At 41.8% G+C, this 27,142-nt stretch overlaps 1 long non-coding RNA gene across 3 annotated transcripts in view; it reads left to right on the top strand.

The window, feature by feature from the left end:
* The window catches only part of LOC101938184 (uncharacterized), a 597,742-nt gene that overhangs the window by 452,671 nt on the left and 117,929 nt on the right, over positions 1–27,142 (top strand). For 2 of the 3 annotated variants that reach the window (XR_010592670.1, XR_010592671.1), the window contains exons 1-2: positions 18,046–19,214; positions 21,900–21,955. This is a non-coding gene — a long non-coding RNA (uncharacterized LOC101938184). Of the gene's footprint in view, positions 1–15,246; positions 15,339–18,045; positions 19,215–21,899; positions 21,956–27,142 lie in introns of those variants that run through there. The other variant, XR_010592669.1, reaches the window with a different exon arrangement.

Here is a 27,142-nt window from a genome sequence, read left to right as displayed (position 1 = left end):
CAAGGCCAGACTCAGAATGGGGCTAACACCCGAGCATGCCCGTCAGCGGTTCAGAGCCCTAAAGTGGAAACCGGATGTGTCATTTACCCGTCATGCCTACCACATTGACAAAAATTGTGATGCCTGGGTATCAGGAGCAAATGTTAAATCTCTGGAAGATCTGCTTTCCCTAGTAAAAATGGAGCAGTTTTTAGAGGGTGTTCCTGAGGAAATAGAAAGGTACATCCTAGATAGGAAGCCCAAAACTGTAACTGAGGCGGGGGAGATTGGAGCCCAATGGGTGGAGGTGGCAGAAAAGAAAAAAACTAGTAGCAGTTGGAGCGAATATCAGAAGGGGCAAGCCGAAACAAAACCTTACCACCGGGGACAACCCAAGGCCCCACCCACATCCCAAGGGAAACCCCAGACGCCTTCTCACCCCACCACACCAGTCTCCACCAACCAACCTCGTCCCGGTGATACCTTAGCAGGGCGATGTTTTAAATGTAATGGACTGGGACATATAAAGGCTCACTGCCCCAAGAACCCCAACCGATTACAGTTCATTACACCCCAATCACACCAAAGATCCCCAAACCCAGATGCCTCTCTCATACCCTCGGAGCGAAGGGAAACCTTGAGAGTGGGCGGAAGGAAGGTTACCGCTTGGAGGGACACTGGGGCTCAAGTGTCAACTATCCACCAATCCCTAGTGGACCCCAAACTCATCAACCCAGAGGCTACAGTGACAATTCAACCCTTCGTGTCACAATCTGTAACCTTGCCTACAGCCACGTTGCATGTCCAGTACAAGGGCTGGTCAGGAATGTGGACTTTTGCAGTCTATGACAATTATCCCATTCCCATGCTGCTGGGGGAAGATTTGGCCAACCATGTGAAGGTAGCCAAGAGGGTGGGAATAGTCACCCGCAGCCAGGCTAAGCAAGCTTTCACCCCCATCCCTATTCCTGAGCCGTCCACCAGGGCCCCGTCTGTGTTACCGGAGACCCAGACAAAGGTGGTGGAACTGGATCCTCTGCCAACGACTGCAACAGCCGTAGTGGATCCAATCCCAGAGACCCAGCCAAAGCCAGTCCCAGAACCGGAACTGGCAACGCAACCAGCACCAGAACCATTGCCAGCCCTGAGTCCAGCGCTTGCAAACCCGTCTACAACTCCAATGCCAGAGGGCACCAGCGAGCCTGAACTGGCAGAAGCAGCAGATAACCCTACCCAAGAGGCTCAGCCAGAGCCTGAGTTACCACATAGTGCACCAGCGGACAGCGGTTCACAGTCAATGGAAACAGCCCCAGCACCTGCATCACTTCCAGAGGGACCAAGCCCCAGTCCACAGTCCAAGGAGGAACTGATGTCTCCAGCATCAAGGGAACAGTTCCAGGCCGAGCAGGAAGCAGATGACAGCCTTCAAAAAGCTTGGGCGGCGGCGCGGAGCACCCCACCACCTCTCAGCTCTTCTAATCGATCCCGGTTTGTTGTAGAACAAGGACTTTTATACAAGGAGACTCTTTCTGGTGGGCACCAGGAAGACTGGCATCCTCAAAGACAGTTGGTAGTTCCCACTAAGTATCGGGTAAAGCTCTTGAGCTTAGCCCATGATCATCCCAGTGGCCATTCTGGGGTGAACAGAACCAAGGACCGGTTGGGGAAGTCCTTCCACTGGGAGGGAATGGGTCAAGGAACTATAAATCCCATACAGGCCAAAGTGGATGCTATCCAAAAGTGGCCGGTTCCAAAGTCTAAGAAACAGGTCCAATCCTTCTTAGGCTTGGCTGGATATTATAGGCGATTTGTACCCCACTACAGCCAAATCGCCGCCCCGCTGACAGACCTAACCAGAAAGAAACAGCCAAATGCAGTTCAGTGGACTAATGAGTGTCAAAAGGCCTTTAACCAGCTTAAGGCAACACTCATGTCTGACCCTGTGCTAAGGGCCCCAGACTTTGACAAACCGTTCCAAGTAACCACAGATGCGTCCGAGCGAGGCGTGGGAGCAGTTTTAATGCAGGAAGGACCGGATCAAGAATTCCATCCTGTCGTATTTCTCAGTAAGAAACTGTCTGAGAGGGAAAGCCATTGGTCAATCAGCGAAAAGGAATGCTATGCCATTGTGTATGCGCTGGAAAAGCTACGCCCATATGTTTGGGGACGGCGTTTCCAACTACAAACAGACCATGCTGCGCTACAGTGGCTTCATACCGCCAAGGGAAATAACAAAAAACTTCTTCGGTGGAGTTTAGCTCTCCAAGATTTTGATTTTGAAATACAACACATTTCGGGAGCTTCTAACAAAGTGGCTGATGCACTCTCCCGGGAAAGTTTCCCAGAGTTAACTGGTTAACAATTGTTTTTGGAATGAAACTTATTGTTAGTTTTTATATAATCAGTAGTATGTCTAAAGGTACATGTGTCTTATTAACTCTGTTTTCTCCTAAAACTCCAGGAAGAAATCACAGCCAGTGTGGAACCGAACATCCAACACTATCTGTGATTTGGGGGGCGTGTCATAACTATAAAGGGAAGGGTAATAGCTGTCCTGTGTACAGTACTATAAATCCCTCCTGGCCAGAGACTCCAAAATCCTTTTCCCTGTAAAGGGTTAAGAAGCTCAGGTAACCTGGCTGGCATCTGACCTAAAGGACCAATAAGGGGACAAGATACTTTCAAATCTTGGGGGGGGAAGGCTTTTGTTTGTGTTCTTTGTTTGGGAGTGTGTTCGTTCTCCGGAAATGAGAGGGACCAGACATCAATCCAGGTTCTCCACATCTTTCTAAACAAGCCTCTCCTATTTCAAACTTGTAAGTAAATAGCCAGGCAAGGCGTGTTAGTTTTCCTTTGTTTTTCTCAACTTGTAAATGTACCTTTTACTAGAGTGTTTCTCTTTGTTTGCTGTACTTTGAACCTGAGACTAGAGGGGAGTCCTCTGAGCTCTTTAAGTTTGATTACCCTGTAAGGTTGATTTCCATACTGATTTTACAGAGATGATTTTTACCTTTTTCTTTAATTAAAAACCTTCTTTTTAAGAACCTGATTGATTTTTTCCTTGTTTTAGATCCAAAGGGGTTTTGGATCTTGATTCACCAGGAGTTGGTGGGAGGAAGGAGGGGAATGGTTAATTTCCCCTTGTTTTAAATCCAAGGGGTTGGATTTGTTTTCACCAGGGATTTGGTGAAGGTTTTTCAAGGTTTCCCAGGGAGGGAATCCATTGAAAATGGTGGCAGCCGAACCAGAGCTAAGCTGGTAATTAAGCTTAGAAGTTTTTCACGCAGGCCCCTACATTTGTACCCTAAAGTTCAAAGTGGGGATCTCAGTCCTGACACCACGATAAACCAGAAGAGACAACAGAGAAAATATGAATCAGGTACTGGATGCCTTATGGTAGTGGTAGCAGTATTACAGAAGTTAGAAGAGACCCTGAATGAGCTTGGGGCACAGGTCCTAGCTGCTGTACAAACACCTACCAAGAGGTGGTGTCTGCAACAGAGCGCTTACTATCAAAATAGACAAACAGACAAAGGGTGGGAGGAGAAACAGAGGCACACTGCAGGTAAGTGGCAGAGCCAGGAAGAGCACAGGACTTGCAGTCCCATGCCCTATCCATTAGACCTTGCTGCCATCCCAAATAGAGGTACAGTATACACTTTATAATACAGAGATACAAGATGTGCTTCAGGTAAAGATTATTTGAGATGGCAGAGCATGAAGTAAACCCCTAGATCCCAATCCCCCCAAAGTTTGCGCTGGTTCAGATTCAGATCTGAATGTTATGATTCAGTGCCTGCTAGGATTATGATGATGTACAGAGTGATGTACGTATGGGTACCTTAGGGTTTTATTCTGACCCCATCACTGTAGTCTCCGAGTGTCTTCCATGTGAAATGAATAGTGATAGTGAAGTCCTTAATGGATTTCATGGAGTCTCTGGCACGTCTCCCTTTTTGGGGTAAAAACTCGGCTTGGTGGTTTTTTTGTCGTTCCCCCCCTCCCCCCCCAGATTTTTAGAATGCATGTGATTCTCAGTTTAAAAACAAACAAATAAACATGTAGGAAGGCAGAGTCCAGGCCCGGAGGACCTTGCAGTCTAACTCAGCCAAACCCTATACATAGGATAATAGTTCAGAGTGCAAGAAGCAGTGTAGCTGGTTGGAGAGTGAAGAGAAAGGAAGAGTGAATTTGATGGAGGAAAGGGAAGGTCATTTGGTTCACAGGACCTGGGAGTCCTTTACAAATGGGGCAGAGCCTCAAAGGAGGTAATGCAAAGGCTGTGTGCATTCCATTCTAATCTTTGTGGCTGCATGTGAAGATGATTAATAATTCTACAGAATGATTTCCTTGGTTTTTAATATCCCCTAGTGATGAGTCTCAAAAGAAATAGTCTGCTTTTTTTATGTTGTTATAACAACAGTTTTTGACTCACTATATGAAGTCTGTTAAATTATGCATGAGATGTGCGTTTTACCCAGTTTGAACTGTCCACACTAATGGAAACACTAATGCTAGATGAACAGTATCTTGTAACTAATGCAATTCTTGCAATGGCAAGCAATATCCTCTCAGTATCAAAACGCAATAAACCTTTAATAGAACGCACCGAGAGTAATGTTAAAAAAATAACTACAGACCCCTCTTGGACAACTGAACAATTTATATGAACAGCCAAGTTCTAATTTGTTTGATTAATGGCTGCGTAACTATCAGAATGTAATGTAGATAGAGGTGATGCATGTCTGGTCTGAACTATGGTACGGTGCCAAGAAATGAAACCTCAAAAATCTTCTGCTCTAAGATCAAGCAGTAGAAGAGATCTGACTGAGCCCTGGAGACCTCCAGTACTCAAAGGCTTTTATTTATATGCCGAACAAAACACTTTTTTTCAATCTTGTTGGGATTTTTCTGGCTCAGCCCATATGGTGAACAGCAGCCTTTTATTTATGAACAACAACAAAAATTGTATTCCAGTGCTCAGACACACATTGGACAGCGAGGGGATGGTAGAGAGCCCAATATGGTGTTAAACAGCTGTCTAGATCCCTGTTTATAGATGAGACTAAGAACAGTTTTGCATTTTTCTATCATCTTGTTCTATGTCTGTACACAGCTTGAAATCTGCAGTATCTTTTGACAGGCAGTGCCCATTATTTTACTCTGCTGTGTGCTTGTGTACATTTCGGGACCATGTGTTTGTCTTGGCTTCTTTAGCTGTACACTTGACATTTGAAGTCTCTGCTTGAGACCAGTTGTAATGCCCTTGCAGCACCACTCAGCACACCGAATGTCCTGTGCACACTGGCAAAGCAGATCTGGGAACTCTCAACTTTCCATGTGGTCCCCTTACTGTGATCAGAAAAAAGAAATGGGGCTGCCTTCAGTGGTTGCATGCTGTGTGAGAAAGAAATTCCACAAGAACAACTTTCAAGCAGTTTGATGATTCACTTTTTGATTGGATATACTAAGTCTGAGACTTCTGAAAATGGAGAGCTGTAGAACAAAATAAGACAAGAATTGCTCAAGTGGTTGTCTCAGGTTAAAAAAAAAAAGGAATTTTAAGTGGTGTTGTAAAATAGTGATCATTAGAGTTGAAACCAAAAATACTCTATTAGCTCTCTAGATTTTCCTTTCTTTCTTCCTTTTCTTAATCAGCAATTAATTTAAGTACTGTGAAATTAAAGGAATGCTTAATATGGTACCTCAAGATAATGATCCATGCTTAACTTTGACCCCAGGATATGGCATTAAGATTTTATAATCTTCTTAGAACTTATGATTTCAGTCAACCAGGTTAAAAACTATATGGTCAAGGAAATGTTTTAATTTATAGACAATCATATTTTGGGGGTAGTAGCTTCCTGATTTGATGGTGAGGAAAGATATTTTAAAAGTTAATCAGTTGATTGATTTTTTTTTTCCCTGCTCATTGCAGGAATAATTTTGGGTATGTCAAGGGAAAATTGGAGTTTTGAGATAATACTGTAATAATAATGCTTTGTGCATCAGACAACAGTAAAGTAATTGTTTTTGACTGCAAATTGATTATATGAAACAGTGTTGCCATTCCTAAGGATTCAAAAACCACGAGTCATGCTCCAGAAAATCATGAGGGTGGATTAGAATAAAAAAAATAAAATAAAATTAGGTTCTTTTTATTTGCTTCTATTTTTTGAGCATTTTAGAATTCACATTTTTAACCCCCTGCAACCATGAGGGTTAGAGACTTATTTTTTTTCTTTAAGTGAAAACTTAGATTCTCGTATAATAACATGACACCTGAAGCAAGTGGCTTTAAGAAGGAAATTGGATATTATGAGACTCCTGATAAAATCATGAGAATTGGTAACACTGTAGTATTTTTATTTTATTTTTTTAGTTCTGTTCCCCTCCCCCCTCTTTCTGAATACTATAAATATTGACTCTCTGTTTTTAGGGGTTTTAAACTTAGGCAATTTCATAAACCCAAACCATGAAATTAGTATTTTTTAAATACAACAAAGCATTGTCAGGGCTTGATATTTAGAAGAGGCCTTCACTGTTTATTTTACCCAATGATGAGGATGGATTTCAGATATGCAGCAGTGCTTCTTGTGGCGCAAATTCAAACCTGGACCCACATTCCGATTTTTTCCAATGACCCTTATGTCTATAATGAGCCAAAGTGAGTTTGTGGGTAGAGTTTCCCTTGTGCCGTGGCTTCGGTCGGCACAGGAGAGGGAGTTGCGGCTCAGGAAGCTGGTTATGACCATTTGAGTCTCAGGGCTGGGCCAATCCCAATGGTGCTGCCAGTGGTGTATTGCCATACTGTAATGGGCCTCTGCCACGCCCCCTGTGCTAAGAGGGGGAGGAGCAAAGGCACAAGGCCCAGATTCCACAAAGATTTTCCAACAGAGAGTTCCTCAATGCTAGGAGAATTTGGCATGGGTTATTTACAGCAGGATTGAGGCCCTTCCAGACCTGAATGACACAAAGAGGACAAATGTCAGAAGAAAGTCTGGTCCAAAATATCTGAACAATCTTGAGCTTTGGGATGTTCATAATTTGATGTTCATTGAGTTTCAGTGACGCTTAGGGAAAATTTTCAAGTGTGTCTGTGTGATTTAGGAGCCTAATTCCCATTAACTTTCAATGGGCTTTTGTCTCCAAATTGTCTGTGTCACTACTGAAAATGGAGCATAGGACCCTATGTCACCTAGTCACATCTGAAAATATTGCCCTTAAGCTTAAGTTATTATTTTAGTAGTTTGACTACTCACATGCTGAAAGTTAAGCCCGTGCTTAGATGCTTTGCTGGATTGGGGCCTAATTTTGAAAATGTTCGCCAATCGGCTATTTTACCAGCATACTATATTTAATAAAATCCCTCTTTAAAAAGATCAGTGCATAAAACCTCGTCCCTATTTTAGAGATTAACATAGAACAAACTGAAATAGATCCTTCCTGCATCTTCTTGTTTGGGTTGTTGAAAGTAAAACTGCAAAGGGAGGTTGCAAAAGTCATAGAAATAAACTAAAGTTAAAGAAAGGGAATGATGCTCTCTTGAATCTGCTTTTTGTAACCTTAAGAGTGCACCTGTTTAGTCAGCTGCATCCTGTCAGAACTCCTGAAGTAAATAATAAGAGCTATAGTAATATCTCATACAATGAAGATAGCTGCAACAAATAAATTGTGTGAGTCAATTTCCATCTGAGAGGGTATCCTGAGAACACGGTTCAGACAACTGCAGGTTTATGCTAGTCAGGGTTTCATAATGTCTTGTGTTCATCTATACCCCTGTGTTGTGTTTCTCTTATGAATCATCACATTTATATATTGTTCAAAATTGCTTATAATTTCACCGGAGGGCTAAACTCTAGCCTCAGATATTGAGATGTACAAACCATTGCAAGTGCAGTAGTGGTGATTTAAGGATGCTAAGATTAAAATCAGCCTCAAAGGTTGGATTCATAAACAAGTCTTGCCTTTTCTCCCTCTTCTGCACCTCTGCAAATAAAATACGGAAAGCAGGGGCAAAGTGCTTTGGAAAAGGAGCAGCTGAATAAGTCAAATAGTATTTTAAATACCTGAATGATACATTTTTTCAGAGACAGATGATAGAAGTCTGTGTTAGAGGTTGCAGTGGGGTTTCCATAAAACATAAATGGACACTGGTTTTGAATATATATTTTGAACTACTCATTTTATTGACAGACTGTCATAACTGTGAAAGGGGAAAACACACAGCCATAAATAACAGCAAACCTAAATAAATTGCTGCCAGGCAGTAGGTCAATACCAGCCATTTGATGCTTACATTAGGTTTTTGTAAGGATGGAGAAGGGCAATGAAATTCAGAATGACTTGGTGAGACTAGGAGAACAGGCAGATAACGTGACTTATGTAATTCATTGCAGGGCAATATAAATGGTATGTATTATATTACAGCAGGACCCAGCAGCGTCCAATGTGCCATATGATACACAAGACCCCTGCCTCACAGAGCTTACGATCCCAGTGCAGGCATGATGCAATGAAGGAGATGGGCAGATGCAACAAAGCATTAGTGGAGGAAGGGACAGGGTTATGGTGGTGATAGGATTATGGGAACAATAAGGATGGGGCAGGAGGGAAATAAGATTGTAGTCTTTGCATATACAAACGCCTGGGGTTATCATGATGGAGCAGGTTCAAATGAATTTTTGTTGACTCATTTCTTGTAGGCCTCCCAGTGGAGGTAGGTCCTCAGAGGGGGGATTTAAATAAGTAGAGTAGCATTAGGCAGTGGCGTAAAAAGGAATCCTAGAAATCAGAAATAGAAAAGTCCTGATAGGTTAGTTCCCCCTGCCGGTACAGGATTGCTGCTTCTGGTATGTTTGATGGCAGGTGAGTCGCTTGCAAAAGGAGGAGATATGGAAAAAGAGGAGAGGCTTAGAATAGTGATTGCGAACCTGGAACTGAGAGGGTAAAACTGCAAAAAAAAAAAAAAAAAAAAAAAAGGAAGGAGATGTTTAGGGTTATTAGGGTTGAAAGTAATAGCAATACTTAGTACTTTCCATCTTCAAAGTGCAGCATAAATATTGACCAGCTAATCTTCACTACTGAACCAGAGAAATGTTCAGTAAATTGACCAAGTCCACAAAATGAGTCACTGCAAAACCAGGATTCAAATTTAGGAATTCCTGGCTCCTGGTCCTGTATTCTAACTGCTACCCAAACACTCTCTGTCTCTCATTGTGAGGCAGAGAGAGATATTTCAGGATCTTGAGTGTCTAGATGAGAAACACCAACTACAGTGCTAAAGGATCCATTGCTGAGAGATCCTTTCATAGACTTAAAGGTAGAAGGGACGGTTATGGTCATCTACTCTGATTTCCTGCATAACAGAAGCCATACAATTTCACCTCAAGATTCCTGGATCATGACCAATAACTTGTGATTGAACTAGAGGATATCGTTAGAAAGACCCAGTTTTGATTTTAAAACCCCAAGTGATGGAGAATTTGCCATATATTATTTTCAAACTTATGGATGACAGGAGAGGTCCCGGAAGACTGGAGAAGGGCTAATGTAGTGCCCATCTTTAAAAAGTGGGAACTAGGGACAAGTCAGCCTGACTTTGATACCTGGGAAACTGCTAGAGCAATGTATAAAACATTCAATTTGCGAATACCTGGAGGATGAAGGGGTAATAACTAGCAGCCAGCATGGATTTACTAAGAACAAATCATGCCAAACCAACTTGATTTCCTTCTTTGACAGGGTAGCTGGTTTGGTGGATAGGAGAAATCAGGTGGACATAATATATCTGGACTTCAGCAAGGCTTTTTGACACAGTCCCACATGACATTCTGATAAATAAGCTGGAGAAACGCAGGCTTGGTGGAACTAACATTAAGTGGATAAAGTTGGTTAAACAATCACAAGCAGAGAGTAACTATTAATGGAAAGTTGTCAGATTGGAGGGAGGTCTCAAGTGGGGTTCCACAGGGATGTGTTCTGGGCCCGGTGTTGTTTAACATCTTTGTTAGTGCAGGCATAGATAGCATACTGATCAAATTTGCAGATGACACAAAGCTAGGTGGGGGGGTTGCCTACACTTTGGAGGATAGAGCTAAAATTCTAAGTGATCTTGATACATTGGAGAACTGCGCTATAGTCAACAAAATGAAATTCAACGAAATGAAATGTAATGTGCTACACTTAGGGAAGAAAAAACAAATGCACAAATACAGAATGGGGGGAAAACTGGTTTGGCAGCAGCACTGTTGAAAAGGATCTGGGAGTTGTGGTGGATATGGGAGTTGCGATGCTGTTGCAAAAAAGCAAATGCAATTTTAGGTTGCAATTGTAGGTTGCATTAACAGAGGCATAGAATGCAAGTCAGAGGAGATGATAGTACTGCTCTACTCAACACTGGTTAGGGCTCAGTGTCCTGTGTCCAATTTTGGTCACCAATGTATAGAAAGGATGTGGAGAAACTGGAAAGGATCCAGAGGCAAGCAACAGAGTGATGGAATGCAAGCCATATTGAGCAAAGGCTGAAGGAACTGGGTATGTTTAGTTTGGAAAAAAGGAGATTAAGGTGGGACATAATAGTGGTCTTCAAGTACTTGAAAGGCGGCCATAAAAAAGATGGAGAAAGTTTCTCTCTTTTGCCACAGAGGACAGGACAAGAGACAATGGGTTCAAACTACAGCACAGCAGATTTAGATTAAATCTCAGGAAAAAACTTCCTAACTGTAAGAACAGTAGGACAATGGAACAAGACTGCCTCGGGAGGTGGTGGAAGCTCCTTTGCTAGAGGTTTTCAAAAGGAGGCTGGATAACCATCTGTCTTGTATGGTTTAGACACAACAAATCCCGCATCCTGGCAGGGGGTTAGACTGGATGACCCTTGTGGTCCCTTCTAGCCCTATGATTCTATATCCCTCTATAATCTGTTCCAGTGTCTAATTAAAATCTCCCCCACAAGCCCTCTCCTTTTAAGCAAACAGGGGTTATACATAACAGATTTCTAAAATCTGAAATGGCCTGTATACTAATATGCTTAGTTCTAAAAATGGATTTTGTTTCATGTCTGATGATTGCCCTCTTAGGAAAAAGTTCTAAAAATGACATACTGTTTTGGCAAACATCTAGAACGTTTCTGAAAGGTCTTTTGCACAATCCAGAATGATTCTGGTTTCTCCCAACCTTCTGGAATTACTGCATTTGTTATGCTCTGTCATCTGCAGTAAATAACAGATGTTTTGTTTGCTAAATTTCAGCATTTACTTCCTGGAGAAAAATAATTAACACTGGCAGGAGTTTGATTGTATCAATTCACAGAAAGAAACACCCAAATGATAAATCCATAGTGGGAGAACTGCCCATATGTTACAGATTGGCTTAACATGGATGAGGCATTAAATAAACTAAGTCTGAAAAATACAAACCTTATCAGCTTTATTAGCGTTGAACTCTGTGGCTTCCATTGGGGCTGACACACTTAATTAAAGATGCTCTGGTCTAATTAGGTTGCACATCAAATATACAATTACAAGTGTTTAAAAAAAAATCTAGCTGAGCTGCAGTTCCGAGTGATATGAATATTTATTTTCTTCAGGTAGGATCCATCAAGAGAAAAGCATTGTTAGGTCAGATAATACCAAAAAAAAAAAAAAAGGGACTGCAGAAGCTAGAATATTCCTTGCAATGAATGATGCATAGACCTTCAGTCTGGATGTGGCTAGAGAAGACAACTATGGACTAAGGGGAGACAATACTTTTTGTCTGTATTTTTTAATCATTATCTGATTGGATAGTTTAATTTTATTGGTGACTAGCTCATGGAGAAATCCATCGTATTCAGTTGATTTACTACCTAAATGACTGATTCTGCAGCCACTTTGTGGGCCCATACCAACCTCCACTAAGGTCAATGGGAAGACAACTATTGAGTTAGTAGAAGTTGGATCAGGCCCAGATGTCAGTGGGAGTTCTGCAGGTGGAACACCTGGAAAATGAATGGCAAACTGGGAGGAACCTATGTGTTACACTGGGATGCAGGAGTAAAAGCCTGTCTTGCACCTCGATATAATTTTGCTTAGTGGCAAGAAATTGCATAAAGGACTGTGTACTCTGTGCTGTTTTACATTTAGGAGTAGATTTGGGGTTAGACTTCTGGAACCATTTAATACTGTTTCTTGCAGAAATCGGGAGAATGACCAGAGTGATTTAGTGCTAGAAGGGGGAGCAACACAAATGGCAGGATGCTCTGAATGATTTTTAGCTTTTCTTGCTTTTTTTTTCATTGTGTGTGAGTTCACTGAAGAGTTCAAACTCGTATCAGAGTTCAAGAAAGAAGCCCCATCACCTTGCTCAATAAATGAGTCACCTAGGCAAACTGACTGACTTGTAAGTGGACATAATTTCCCAGAAGTTTAATGTAAGTCATTTGTGCTGAATCATGATAATACCTAGCTGTTCTGTAGTGCTTTTCATCAGTAGCTCTCAAAGCACTTTACAAGGGATGTGTCTTGTAATCAACAACACTTTCAGGACCAAATGTGCAGTGTGTCTCTTAGGGCTGGTCTACGTGGCAAGTTACTGCATGACAAGCAAGGTGTGAATCTACACCGCGCCAGCTTGCCACACAGTAATGTCCCACTGCTACGCATCCAGGGCTTTGTACTGTAGCAGTGTCCACATGGGACATTACTGTGTGGCAAGCTGCTGTGCTGTAAATTCACACCCTGGCTTGCCATGCAGACAAGCCCTTATTAAGGACACGAAGCTGCTTGAGCTTTAGAACGGATACTCCAAATCAGTTCAGTAGAAACAATTCATACTGGGCCACTTGCACAACTCTCTGCACCTGCTGTGGTCAACTACTACTGGGTCTGACCAGAGCAGGGTGGATACACAGCTGGGTAGCCCTTGGGACTTGTAGCAGGGACAAGGCTGCTGACCATGCCCTCTTTGTTTGAAGGCTGGGGTACTAGTTTCCTTTCCACATTGCATTGTGTTCAATGTCATGCACTCATAGTCTGTAACTTAGTGTCTTACTTTTCTCAGCTATGTGCTACTTAGTCAGCTACCTGCAGGAGCAAAAGGTTGCCTGCAAGAACATAAACTATGGCAGAAAATGAGGCCTTGTATGTTCTTCCATAAATATTGGCGAGTTCAGAATAGAGTGGCATCTTTATCAGTGACTATCCTGGCTTTTTTTTTTAAGATGAAGTTAGACATTTAGGAGTAGATGCACCCTCTTTCTCTTTTCTGAACATAGATTTTGTTATGAGACCTTACAGAGGCTGCTCATTTTAAACTCTGCTTCAGGGCAAAAATATTAATGGCATACTTTAAATAAAACATAACATGTGTTTTGTACTAACATATGTATCATTGTCCCCCTAGCTGGAGCTGATATAATTTCTGACACGGTGTGCTATGCTCATGCAAAATTGATGATATAGCATTGCATAAGAATGAATGTGTTCCTTTAAAATACTGTTCTTTCACTGTCAGAACCCCACTCAGGTTTTAGTTTCAGGAACCAAAATTTTTCCTCACTACGACTGTTTCAGTAAAACACTGCGTAGGTGATGGGCAGCTTAAACCCTAGGCACTAGGTGGTTGATCCTGTTTTTCTTATGTAGCTGATACTCCATCAAACTCTATGGGATTTTTGGGTGCACACCCAACATACATCTTCTGTTAGGCTACTGGAAGGGCAGGTCAATAAATACTTATCAGACTCAGGGATAGATGAGCAATTCCCTGCTTCTACATCTGTATTAATACCAAAACTTTTCAGCTTCTAAACTTCATAGGAAAAAATTCACTCCATTAGTACCTTCTTAGAGGAAGTCATTGGAGATCATACTCAGAAAATCTATAGAACTTTTTTTTTGCTTTTATACAGATATCATTTATTTAATGTAATCCTTAGGGATGCTAATCATGGTTTAGGGCTCCATTGTGCAAGGTTCTGTACAAACACAACATAAAGAAAGGCCCTGCCCTGAAGAACTCACAATCTAAATAGAAAACAAGAGACAACAGGTGGTACAACAGATGGGGGAGCACAAGATAACAGTGAGACAATATAGGCACCACTTTGGCTGTCCATTTGGAAAATGCCAGTTTGACAAGGCTAACAAAGAAATGTTAACACCCTGGGAAGGATGAATGATTTTTGTTTGAAAACTACAACTATCAGTGGCACTTGATGAGTGAAACACATTATTGGTTTTCTCTCTCTTGTTTGTGTTTCTATGGTTTTGGTCTGATTGACATAGGATGGACAGTTACAAATGCAAGGGGCAACATTCCCATTCATTGCAGTAGGACAGGATTTCACCCAAGATATCAAAGAACATGTTCACTTTCTGGTTGGATGGGTGAATTATACAGGTGGGATATGGTGTGTAGGTTTTCTGCTCAATCATTATAGCTTCTTAGATCCAGACAAATTAAGAATGGAAAAGCATTTTAAAATTGATTAGTTGGAACTTTAGGTGGTGCCAAAATAATGTTTGGGTTTGTTTCCATATGAACTATAGCATTGCATAAGAATGAATGTGTTCCTTTAAAATACAGTTCTTTCACTGTCTCAGTGACAATGAACCTACGAGAGTTGTAAGCTCTTTGGGACGGGGCCAACTTTTTGATCTGTGTTCAGTGACTAGCACAATGGGGTCCTGGCTCCCCAAGTAGGGCTCCTACACTCTACCTCATACAAATAATAACAAACAATAATAATAGCATAGGAGAGCAGCAGCTGAACTTAATGCAAGTATTTCCATTGTAAACATCTGTTTTCAGAAATGTATAATAAGGGGGTTAAAATGGACTGTTGGGTGAGACTTGGCAGAAAAGCAGGCGCCGAACGTTTGTTTACATATTTAGCCACCATCTCAACCACACCAGAAAGTGTGTTTGTAAGTCCCAACCATCCATACCTGCAATCTATACCAGCCAACAAAGAGGGAAATCTTTTTCAGCTCTGTTCTTAACTATTATACTGAAGGATTTGGCTATGTTTAACTGGTGAAGGTGAAAACCTGGTTTTTTCGACACTGATTTTGTCACTACCAAATCTGGCCTGTGTCATTTTACAAGATGCGTACTGAAGGAAACAAAGGTTCCTGCAGAGCATTCGCTGCTTACCACAGAAGATGCACAGTGACTGAGGCATGTGCTCCAGGCACCGTAATGAGTGTAGACTGATAGCCAAGATCCCAGATTTCTCTCTCTTCTGCAGGCTGGCACCTCTAACGGTCCATTGTCTCCTAACAGTGTGCTGGGGTATCGGCTCAACAAGAGGATCACCTCCTGAATCACCTTAGTTGGAAGGGGTGAACTGAACACGGTTGAATCTCATATTAGAGGTAAAATAATCTTGCTGTACGGGGCGTCACAACTCTGATTAATACACTTGGTTCTGTTTCCCTATTTCTGGAGACCTAATACAATGAACGGTATTTTACAATAAATATCTCTCTTTTATTAGCGTTTCTGGTCTGTTGATTTGTTTCCTATTTTACGATGTTTAGACAGACAGATTTGGACCATTAAAACTCCACTCAGGCTTGATACATTGGGGCTGCCTGACACACAATAACACTGATATATTAGTCCAGATGAATCTCTAATTAGATTTTTGGCAGGACTGTCACAGTCAGAGAAACTTTCCCTAAGTGCTCCATTGAAATGATGCTTTTTGCAACCTCATGTAATGAAGGCCATCTTTTAATTAAGCAGGTCCTCTCAAAAGGACATCAAACTTAATGCCCTTTTTCCATTGGCCTTTGCCCTTGCAGTGTCAGCCTTCTCAAGCCTACTCCTCCATGGCATGATTTAGGCAGTATATTAAAAAGTACATAAAACGAATAAAAGTAAGTAAAAAGTGATAGCTGAAGCTTGCCATGAAAGTTACGGTGTATGTAGGATTACAGTTTTAAACCCAAATGCAACAGTTAGTTTGGGAAATTATTATTTATGTAGTCCTTGAAATGTTTAGGGCCACAAAATGACTGTATGATTGCACAATAGTACCAGTGTTGTGTAAAATCTCAAATGTTATGACTGTCTTATTGTAACTATTGAATGAAAGAGCTTGTTAAATACAGTTTCTGTTTCCAATAAAATGTATATGAAATATTTTGACCTGATTGAGGCATCTAGGAGCTACTAGAATATAAATATGAAATAATAATATATAATTGTTTATAACTTCACTGAAGGTAACAGAGTTCAACAGAGCTATGCAAGTTTACACGAGCAGCTTAATTTGGCCAAATTTTCAGTGGGTGGTGGACAAATATTTGTGCACGCTGATTTATGCATGCAAGATCAGATGTGCGCATGCAAATAATGAATGAATACTAAGGCTTCAGTTTTGCAGTCAAGTCTTATAGCCTGGACCTGTACACTCAGACAGAGACCCCTTGGCATCAGTGAGCCTCTGCAAGAGTTCAAGGATCCAATGTAGCAGATCCGATTGCAGGTTCCTGAGCCGTAACCAGCGAAGCAGCTAAAATGGCCACATGTGCAGGACCAAAATACCTGCTTTGTTAGGCATGGATGACTGCAATTTGTGGGGAAACAAAAGTTAAACAAATTTGTTATAGTCTAAATCCTATAAATCCTGCATTTCGCTGCTAAGGGTCTGTTTATTCCCTCATGGATTTAAGAACTCTCTCTAGTGATGTGAATGGAATTTACATGTGTTAATTGCTGTAAGTTGAGAAAAGAATACAAAAGCTGACATATGACACAGGAGAGAGCGGCCAGAATGCCCACTCAAGGGCTCAACAGTAGAATATGAAGCTTTTCACCTTATAACAACCAGTCTGAATCTAGCTTAGGTAAGGATGTTATTGGTGAAATTACTAACTGCATAACAGAAAAAGCCAGGCAAGGCTGGCATACATTAAACCTAAACCTTTGTAACTAGACACAGAGATCAAGTCTGTGATACCATATTACATTTCTTGAAGATGACGATATATGTTTGCTTCTAAGAAGTTAAAGGCAAATCAGATATACAATTAACCACTGTGTTAAAATAATCCACTTATCTCCACCATTTAAAGCAGTTTAACAATGCGTTCATTGTGCTTATGAGGTCAGTGAATAAATGAATTCTATAAATAAGATAAGATAATACGGGAGCTGGCTCAATGGAACCTGTCTTGCACAGAGTGAAGAAAGGATGATTAAAATGTTACTCCCCTCGCAACCATCATTTTATCCTTGGAGGTTTCCCCCCTGTTTTAGTTCATATTGGTGAGCACTCTGTCATATCAGCAGACCTAGTAAAGTCAACCCCGGACCCCTGCCATGGTCTGCAGCATCAAGATAGTGAGACTACTTAGATTAGTTAGGTGAGTAAATGCTCACCCATCTGTTGTTGGCATCCTTTCATCTGAGAGACACAGTGGCAATTGCAGCCTATGATATAGATGATTTGCAAGGTCTCATGTGACGGAATAGTCCGAGATTTGCATGATTTTGGGCAGTTATTGCAAATGTATGTATATTGGTTGGGAGCTGCTTGCTTCTTACGGGCTCTTTTCTCTTCAAGCTGTAGCAACCAGCTTCTGTCATGGACTTTGATACCCTGATTGAGACGATAGCGCCACTTGTTACGATCACTTGCCAAGATTTCCCATTGGTTAGGATCAATTCCAAATTCCTTCATATTTGGCTTGCATGTGTCTTTATAGTGAAGCTTGTTCTTGTTCCCTCCCTGTATAGCATGCCCTGGGGTATGCCTCCAGGAGGGCTGTACAAACTAGCCCTTCATATAAAAGGGTCCAATCCTTCAGGAGACTGGAACGGGCCCAATCCTTCAAGAGACATGTTCTGCTGAGTGCTTTCCACTCCCTTTGACTTCAGTGGGAGCAGAGTGCAGGATGGGCCCTGTAATCTGCAATGTGAATTGTTGTGGAGTAGGACAGTGAATGTCTGGACTCCATCTGGTTTAGAGCTCTGTTAGATCACAGTGCTGACATGAAGGAAGATCATAACGGCTGAAGTTTGATATCCACATTCGATGAGAAGAAGAAAAGAGAACAACCAGGTGATTAAACAGGCAGCCCTTGAATTCAAAAATGGCATCTTGGCTTTCTGCAAAATTCTCATAGAAAAGCAATGGCTCCATTGATGGGTGTGTGAATTGGTGTTGATTAGGTATGTTTAGAGCTTAATAAAGGGGCTCCTTTCACTTTCAAGCACAAACTTGGCACAAAAACATAATAGAAATTATTTATCAGCAGCTTTACATTTTCTCTGTGATTTTAAGAAATCACCAAAATGACCCACTAGTAACAAACGTTGTGCTGAGAGATTATAGCAATTTATTAATCTCTATGGCCCTGATCCACCAACGTACTTAGGCATGTGCCCAACTTTAAGCACCTGAGTAGTCCCATTGATTTCAATGGGACTATTCACATGTTTAAAACTAGGCATGTGCTTAAGCACCTTGTTGAAGTAGGGCCCAGATAACCAGTGTAATATGTATAAATTGTTACGAATATATTTCTCTCCACTCAGATAAGTCTGATCCTGCTTCCATTGAAATCAATAGGAATTTTGCCATTGACTTCAATGGGCTCAGGACTGGGCCTATATTTTATTCTATTTTATACACACTCATCACAGTAGTGTTTGAGACACTTTTTAAAGGGTGATGTGCTCAAGTGATCAATCTTTCTAAAACCAAAACAGAAACAGGTAACTTCTTGTCTTATTTTGCTATAGTTTTTCGTTTTATAAAATGCCTGTTTACTAGGCACAAACCTATTTGGAGGGTCTCCTATATTTTGGTTGTCAAAACTTCTGTTTTGGACTGAATTTCTCCTTATGTACCAGTTCTCATAATATTTCTTTGACCATTTGGAATGTACAAAACTTTCCTGATTTAAAATATTTTTAAAATACTTCCATTACTCAAAACTGGCTCTCCTCCTTTAAAAAAAAAAGTGAGTTATTGGTGGATAATCTGATCTAATATCGTCTTTCTGGACCACCAATGATGATAACATAATAATTATACATCTTTCATTTGAGGATCTCGAAATGCTTTGCAAACATTAGCTCATTAATCATTACAAAGCTTTGAGGTAAATAAGGGACAAACCAGTTCAGGAATCACTTCTGCCATACAGCCAAGTCCAGAGGGAACAGAGCAGCTGTTTAATAAAGCACATCAACATCACAGATCAGTGAAGAACAGGAAATAAAAATGCATGTTTTAGGTAGGTAAAATATAATTAATTGCTTTAGAATGCGGATATAATACTGGGGCTAATACTGCTCATTTTAGGAAAGTGCCCTGAGATCTTTATTAACTACAATTGGGCAGGACCATCCTTTTATGCCTCATGTAAACATTAGCATCCCTAACAGCACAGTACTACTGTACGCCATGCTGGGGCACTGGTTTGATTCTGAATGAGAAGGAAGAGTGACACCAAATGAAATGCCAGTGCTATTTCCTGCCAGTGCCTAGGTAGTGTATAGGAAATCTCCAGATGAGTTCTGATTTGAGCTTGTGCCTCATCTGGCTTTGCTGTGTGCTCTAATATGATCCAAATACAAGGCGGTATGGCTTTCAGCATAGTAATTAGGTCTCAGTCAGCAGACAATGCACAAGAGTGGGAGGAGGACTTGGCCAATGCCAGTAGAACAAGTAAAGAAGTTTTCTTGCTTGCTGTTAAAGTAGATGTACTCTTCATAGGGCTGTCAATGTGAACCCTGTGAATGCAGAATATGTCTTTCAATGCAGTTTGAGGTTATCGCCTCCAGTCTCTGTCTAATGATCTGTTCACCACTGTCCACTCCTTGCCTCCCCTTTGGCCTCTGAATTTGTTTGCTCAGAATTTGAAGTCCCATTAGGTAGGGCAAGGACTTATTTTTCTCCGAAGAGCCACTAGTTAACTCAAACATTAGGTCTGAAACCTTCTCCACTGATGATACTAACTAATCAGAGGTGGTTATTGGTATTGGTACTAGTTGTATTGTGTTAGCCATTGTTAATCCCCTCTCTGAACAGTGCTGATGGTTTAAGATGATTAATTGGTGCATAAATACTTAAGAAAGAAATTCAAAAATAGTGCTGATAATTTAAAGGCAGAGAGAGCTGCTCAGACTAAAGCCATGGATGGAATGGCATTCTAAACTATAGTGCAGGTCACTAGCAGTTAAGAAACTGTTTCATATGTTAAGGTCTAATGCCACATGTTTTCAGCATGATGCTGCCAGGATTTGACTCTTACAGTTAACAAACTACATGGCATCTATGAATCAGACAAGGACTGCCACTGTAATGACTGTTACAGGACAGAATATAGTTTTGTACGGTACTTTCATATTCAAAGGAAGCCAGAGTGCTTTACAGAGCAATGAGATAGACTCCCATAATGCAGCTGTTGTGCAGACAGAGATAGAAAATATTATGCACTCAGCAAATAGCTCAGTGCCTAGCCTTAGACATTAGAATATACGTGGTAGGACCTGTTCCTTCTAGGAAATGCTGAGCCCCCTCAAATATAAAATTGACTTCAATAGGAGCCAAGGGTTCTGTCCTGTCCTCTGCTTTTTCCAAAATATGCTCTGGAATCTTTAATTGCCACCTCAGCCACCAACAGATGTGGATAATAAGGACATTATTAATTAATAATACTGACTCCTGTATAAGATAGCACTTCTAACAGTACTAAAGCGTCTTCCATTCCTGGAACTAAAGTATAGTGTCAAAAGTCAGCAAGAGTCCAAGTCCCTGTGTGAGACCCAAGCCCCCAATCATCAGTCTGAGTGTAAGTGCTGCCGGTATGAGTATATTGGCCCCAGCTGGCCACAAGATTTTTGTTGAAACTTTTTTGATTAGATGGAAAATTAGATTTTTGACTAAATGAAAAATGTTGTGGAAAATGTCTGTCTTCCTCTGAAAAATGAAAATTGTTTGAGGAAAATCAAAAGCAGAGTATTTTTGGTTTTCAGCCAACATATTTTCAGGTTGTGTTTTTTGACAAAGTAAAATTTTTCCACTGATTTTTTTCATGGTAATTCCCCCTTCTTCCCATTTTCCTCCAGCTCTAATATTGACACTGAAAAGTCTATTGCCCAGCACATTAAACTGAAACCTTTATTCTGAAACAAACCAAGAAGCAGAAAGGGTACATTCATGGAGGGTGGAGTTTGATAGAATTTAAATTATATAGAAGAAGATATGAATTAAAAAGGTGATTTGAAGGCGGATATGCTGCAGGCAAAAGGAGCAAAGATCTATTCAAACTGATTGGCATGTTGCCTTGTCAACTGTGTGAACCTTAAACAAAATCAGTACATATGCGAGACTATCTGCAGAGCATTTCCCAAGTTCAGACAATAGAAATGTGGAAGAATCTGGTAACACTTATCTGTTCAGCAAATCTACATTTGAGCTCTGTAGTCAAATTGGGGATCTGACAACCATGCTAATGATAGCTTCCAATAAAGCGTGCAATCAAAGCATTGCATCTTTTTGTTGGAGATAGCAGGGCCATTGTAAAGAAAATTACATAGTTGGATGATAGTTGGAATACCTATAATGCACACATTTTTCTCAAGAAGACACCAGTCCTATATTACAATGTATACCAGGGGTCGGCAACGTTTGGCACGCGGCTCGCCAGGGTAAACACCCTGGCGGGCCGGGCCAGTTTATTTACTGCTGACGCGGCTTTGAGGCTTAGGAGAGCATTGTTATCCCTATTTTATAGGAGGCTATACTGAGGCACAGAGAAGTGAAGTGACTTTTTGGAGGTTGTTCATGAAGGCTGTGTCAGAGCAGGGTAGAGAACACAGATCTCTGTTTCCCATCCTGTAGATGAATTACTGCATTTTCCATGCTCCTTGAATAGTTTTTTATGCTTTTGTTACTTCTGCCTCTGTCTTTTTAGGCTGGAGATACTCCAACTCAAACTACTATCTGGGCCAGAACCCTTGCTCCATGCAGGTGAGTTGGGCAAAAGGGGCTTTAAGCCACTTTTATGCTATCGTGATCATTCAGGGCTCACATGGGCAGGTTTAAGCTCAAGTCTAAATTAGAGGAGCCTCCAGAGTGCTGTAATCCACACTGGCCTGTAATGGGTCCCTACCGGTCATTGCACTGGCGGGGTAATTGCTGGTACAGTGTGTTGTGACTGTGCTCCCTCCCATGCCTCTCACATCCCCTGTGCTGGAGGTGTCAGGAGAGATGGTGGAGGAGAGCTAGCCCCATACTTGGGAATCCCCAGATACCTTTCTAAGGCTATGTCTACACTGCATGCTTCTTTCGGTGATGTGTAGACTATGTACTCTGGGTAGCCCATCAGCATAGGTTTAAGGAGCAGTGTAGATAGTGGGGCACGGCTTAGGCAAGTAGAGTTCAGATATGCTTGAAGGTTGTGGATATGTACCTGAGTACATATCCTACATGGCTCTCTACCCCCCGAGCCATTCCTCCCCGTCTACATTGCTGTTTTTTAGCCATGTATTGTCTCGCTACCTCCCAGCTGCTGGAGCCTTTCCTCACTGCTGGAAAAGGTTCGGACAGCTTCCCGCTTCTAGAACCTTCCCCTTGCCAAAGGGAAAGACTCTGGCAACTCCCTGCTGCTGGAGCCATTCCCCACTCCAGCGGCAGGGGAAGGCTCTGGCAACTGACCGTGCCACCACACGTAGTGTGTAATGTAGACGTAGCCTAAGACAGTTCTATGGCTCCTGTGTGCTGGTCTGGTGGTAGAAAAGAGCCTTTTTGGAGGATAGTCCTCCATTTGTAAGGACAGTAAATGCACAGAACGGGATAGCAGTGAAGCTGTGCAATGCTCGACAGTTTCAATTCACATGGTCTCAAGTGGCCATTTTCTTTGTTTTCACTCCATATGAGCTCACACCCTCTGAGTTTTACTTCGAATTCTGGCCACTAAACTGGAGAGGAATCCTTGGATAGCCTAGAAGACACCAGTCCTATATTACAATGTATACCAGGGGTCGGCAACGTTCGGCACGTGGCTCGCCAGGGTAAGCACCCTAGTGGGCCGGGCCAGTTTATTTACCTGCTGACGCGGCGGGTTCAGCCGATCGCGGCCCCCACTGGCCGCGATTTGCCATCCTGGGCCAATGGGGGCGGCGGGAAGCCGCGGCCAGCACATCCCTCGGCCTGCGCCGCTTCCCGCCGCCCCCATTGCCCCGGGACGGCGAACCGCAGCGAGTAGGGGCCGCGATCGGCCGAACCTGCTGCGTCAGCGGGTAAATAGACTGGCCCGGCCCGCTAGGGTGCTTACCCTGGCGAGCCACGTGCCGAATGTTGCTGACCCCTGGCCTAGAGGTTTTTATGCCCCACCATCCCCATGCCAACCCTTGACTGCTAACATAGAAGGTATAGCCAAAAGAAAGGGACCAATCACCAGGGTATCCCTGCAGCCAGCAGCTGGAACAAAATAGAGCAGCCACTGAGTTGCTCTAATATTCTCTGAGGGCCTGGACCCACATGGAGTGACCCTTAGACAAAAGATCAACTTTGCCCTCTCTTGCTCCCTTTGTGACCTCCGTCCTCAGGTGCACTAAGCACTCTTTAACTTCAGCTGAGGGGTTGGCCTATTATTTATCATTTGTTAAGCATTGATGATGTGTTTGATGCTGAGCACGACCCAAATATCGCCACAGTTTCTGCCCTTATAGAGCTTGTGCTGTAGAGGTGAGAGTGTAAGACAAGACCCAGAGCATGGCAGTCATTTGAAATTATTTGATTGTACTTCTTTTTCCTGTCATGGTCCGGTAATTTTTCATTTTGGAAGCAAAGAGTCTGTGGGAGGGATTTGCATGAGTAGATGGTACATGGATTTTGGGAGGGCAATGCCTGCATATGGAACAGCTTTGGAATAGGCATGAAAGATGGGAGTGGGATAAAGAAATAAGGGTTCATACGTGCAGCTGTTTCTGAGGTCAGTGGAAGTTTTGTACATGTGTATCCGAAAGCAGCCATGATTGTGGCTCATATGTGCAGCACTGCACGTTGGACTGCATTTTATTGCTCTGACCAGAACCTTATCTTTCTTCCATAAGGGAAATACCTGCTGTGCTTTACAGATCTCAGTGACAGTCTCACTTTCTCAGCACAGAACTAATATATCAAGCTAAGTTACTCCCATGGTGTGTTGCAAAACCTATATAATATTGAGTAAACATTGTTGGCTTATACATTAACTGTCACTAACACCCTGTGCAAACTTTATTCTGGCCACATGAATTTCCTTTAAGGGGTGGCTAAGAAAAGGGTGCTTTTATTTTCCAAGGAAAGCTGGCTCTTAAACTTGACAGATCTGTTAATTTTAAGTCAGACTAGAGGGGTAGGTCTTTCATTGCTCATATTACCAGTTAAGGGATTTCTGCTTGGCTCATTTGATCGACTCCTTTCTGTTGTCAAGATTCTATAGCATTATTTAATGCTTGATTTTTTTTTTATCCTACCTATGGTGTGAAAATCTGCCTAATCAAAGGAAGGCAGAATATAAAACATAGGGCTGGGAAGCTCTTGGTTTTGGAGGCTTGGTAGGCTGGCATTCCTTCTTTCCGCTGACCCTTAAGAACAACAAAGTGCTATCAGGTTTTGGATGCTCTTCTAGGCAAGAAAACAAAATATTTAATACTTTGCATTTATGTGGGACCATTTCTTTGAGGATCTTAACATACTTTATAAACATGAATTATTTAAGCAACAAAATGCCCCTATAACGGAGGCACTTTAAAAAGGAACCATACCAGGATATAAACACCTCACTAGAATATTATTTATATTAGCTATAGGAAAGGATCACAGTTTGTTACTGTATATGTTAATATTGTGGTAATGCAAGTGTCTGGGTTTTTTAAGGTTATCCACGCGAAGAATAATTAGACCATTTGACCGTTAGATAGGCTAGGGAGGTTAAGTGCTTGTTCCAGGATCACACAGCCGAACACTGGTAACTAGGAATATAGAAAACATTATTACTGAGTCTCAGTTAGTTATTAGTTACTAACTCCCTGTGTGACACCTCTGATTATGGTTCCCCTGGAACAATACTGTCCTGACTGCCAAACTCACTGAGTGACACTGGGAATTTTATAGTTCTGCTGAAGGTAATTCATTTGGTACCATCAGATACTGGATACATCTAGTTCAACCACCTCTAAACAAAACACATATCTTGTTTGAGGATTGCTCAGGTAACCTGTGACTATTCAAGTAACGAGGCCTTGCTGACAGAAAGCACTAGTCCAGGGGTCGGCAACGTTTGACACGCAGCTCGCCAGGGTAAGCACCCTAGCGGGCCGGGCCAGTTTATTTACCTGATGATGCGGCAGGTTTGACCGATCGCGGCCCCCACTCGCCGCGGTTCGCCGTCCCGGGCCAATGAGGGCGGCGAGAAGCGGTGCGGGCGAGGGATGTGTTGGCCGCGGCTTCCCGCCGCCCCCAATGGCCAGGGACGGCGAACCGCGGCCAGTGGGGCCGCGATCGGCCGAACCTGCAGCATCAGCAGTAAATAAACTGGCCCGGCCTGCCAGAGTGCTTACCCTGGCGAGCCGCGTGCCAAACGTTGCCGACCCCTGTTCTATTGAGTAATATTTGTTCTGTGTTTACCAGGAGCAAACAGTCTAGTGGATGAGTGTTTAGCATGATGAACAGTGTTTGGAATTAAAAGCTGAATGAACAGAGACACTATGAAAGCTGCTATTTTGCTCAAAATGAATGTTAATGTCGCTTGTTCAGTGTTTCATGATCCACTCAATCAGACACAAAACTACTGGAAAAAGTCCTCTACCTTGAGAAATGCACGTATTTTGCTAGTGAATCAGAAGATGGCACTGGCAACATCAGCATCTGTTGGGTTTTTTTTTTAAGAGGCCACTTTTGTCTTTATATAAATTTCATCACAAAAGTTTTTGATTTTAAAAATATGGTCACTTTACTTTCATCCTGAATTTCTGCTGGATTCTGCAGGGTGATTGCTGCTTGGGAACCATGGTGGGAGGAGTACTTGTGAACATTCCCTGGCAATAACTGCTTCTCACCCACACTTCCTTGTTTACTCCTGGTAGCCTAACAATTATGGTTTGTCTAAATCCTTAATCATAACAACAACTTCTATTCAGGCCTAATTTGTAACAGTCAAAGCATATGTAGAACATACTGTGACCCTTCTCATGTTCACCGCAATGTGGGGGATTATTTCCCATTGTTTCCTTTCTGCATGTGAAATTAGTTTTCTGGATAGTTTTCTGTGTGTTCTTCAAACAAGTTCAATTGAGTCATATTTCATTTTTATAAGGTGCAGTCAGGAGGGGATTCTCTCTTCTTGTTAGGGGAAGTATATAGTGGGGTCAGACACAATGAATAAAATCAAAAGAACAGACTAGTGATGGGCAAACAGGTTTGGACAACATAAGAGTCTATCTGTATTTCACTTGAATCAGTGGTGTTGTAGCTGTGTTGGTCCCAGAATATTAGAGAGACAAGGTGGGTGAGGTAATATCTGTTGCTGGACCAACTTCTGCTGGTGAAAGAGACAAACTTCCAAGCTCAACATGACCTGAAGAGGAGCTCTGTGTAGCTCGAAAGTTTCTCTTTCACCAACAGAAATTCGTCCAATAAAAGATATTACCTCATTCACTTTGTCTCTCAGGCTTGAATTACATAACATTGCCCCTGAATTTCAGTCTGTATGAAAACCTGGGGAAAGGGGCTTATACTTTTTTTTTTTTTTTAAAGGAAAACATTTTTGCATATGTCTAGAGTTCCTAGTCGGAGCTGGGAGGCAAAATGCTTCAGCAAGTAAATAGATTTGTTTTTCTTTTTTATGTTGACATTCAAAAAATTTGACTTCTTTAATAAAATTAGTATTGAAAGAGCAACAAACATTTTAGCTCCAAACCAGTTATATGCAATTTTGAAAGTTTCCAACTGACAAAATGAGATCTGAATATTCTGAGTTAAAGGATTCAGACCGTCTCTTTCATATTATTTTTCATTCAAAGAGATTTCATTCACATTGCAAATCATTCTTCCATAGGTGACATAAGGCTTTAGATGGCTAACATGCCTTACAACTAAGTAATTTAGAATCAACAGTGGTTTGAGATGGAAAAAAACCTATTAAATAATCCAGTATCTCCCTGCCAATGC

The sequence above is a fragment of the Chrysemys picta genome, chromosome 14 (genome assembly GCF_011386835.1).
Source record: "Chrysemys picta bellii isolate R12L10 chromosome 14, ASM1138683v2, whole genome shotgun sequence".
NCBI classification, from domain to species: domain Eukaryota; kingdom Metazoa; phylum Chordata; order Testudines; family Emydidae; genus Chrysemys; species Chrysemys picta.
The sequence above is the reverse complement of the archived record's forward strand: the minus strand, read 5'-3'. Positions and strand labels throughout refer to the sequence as shown.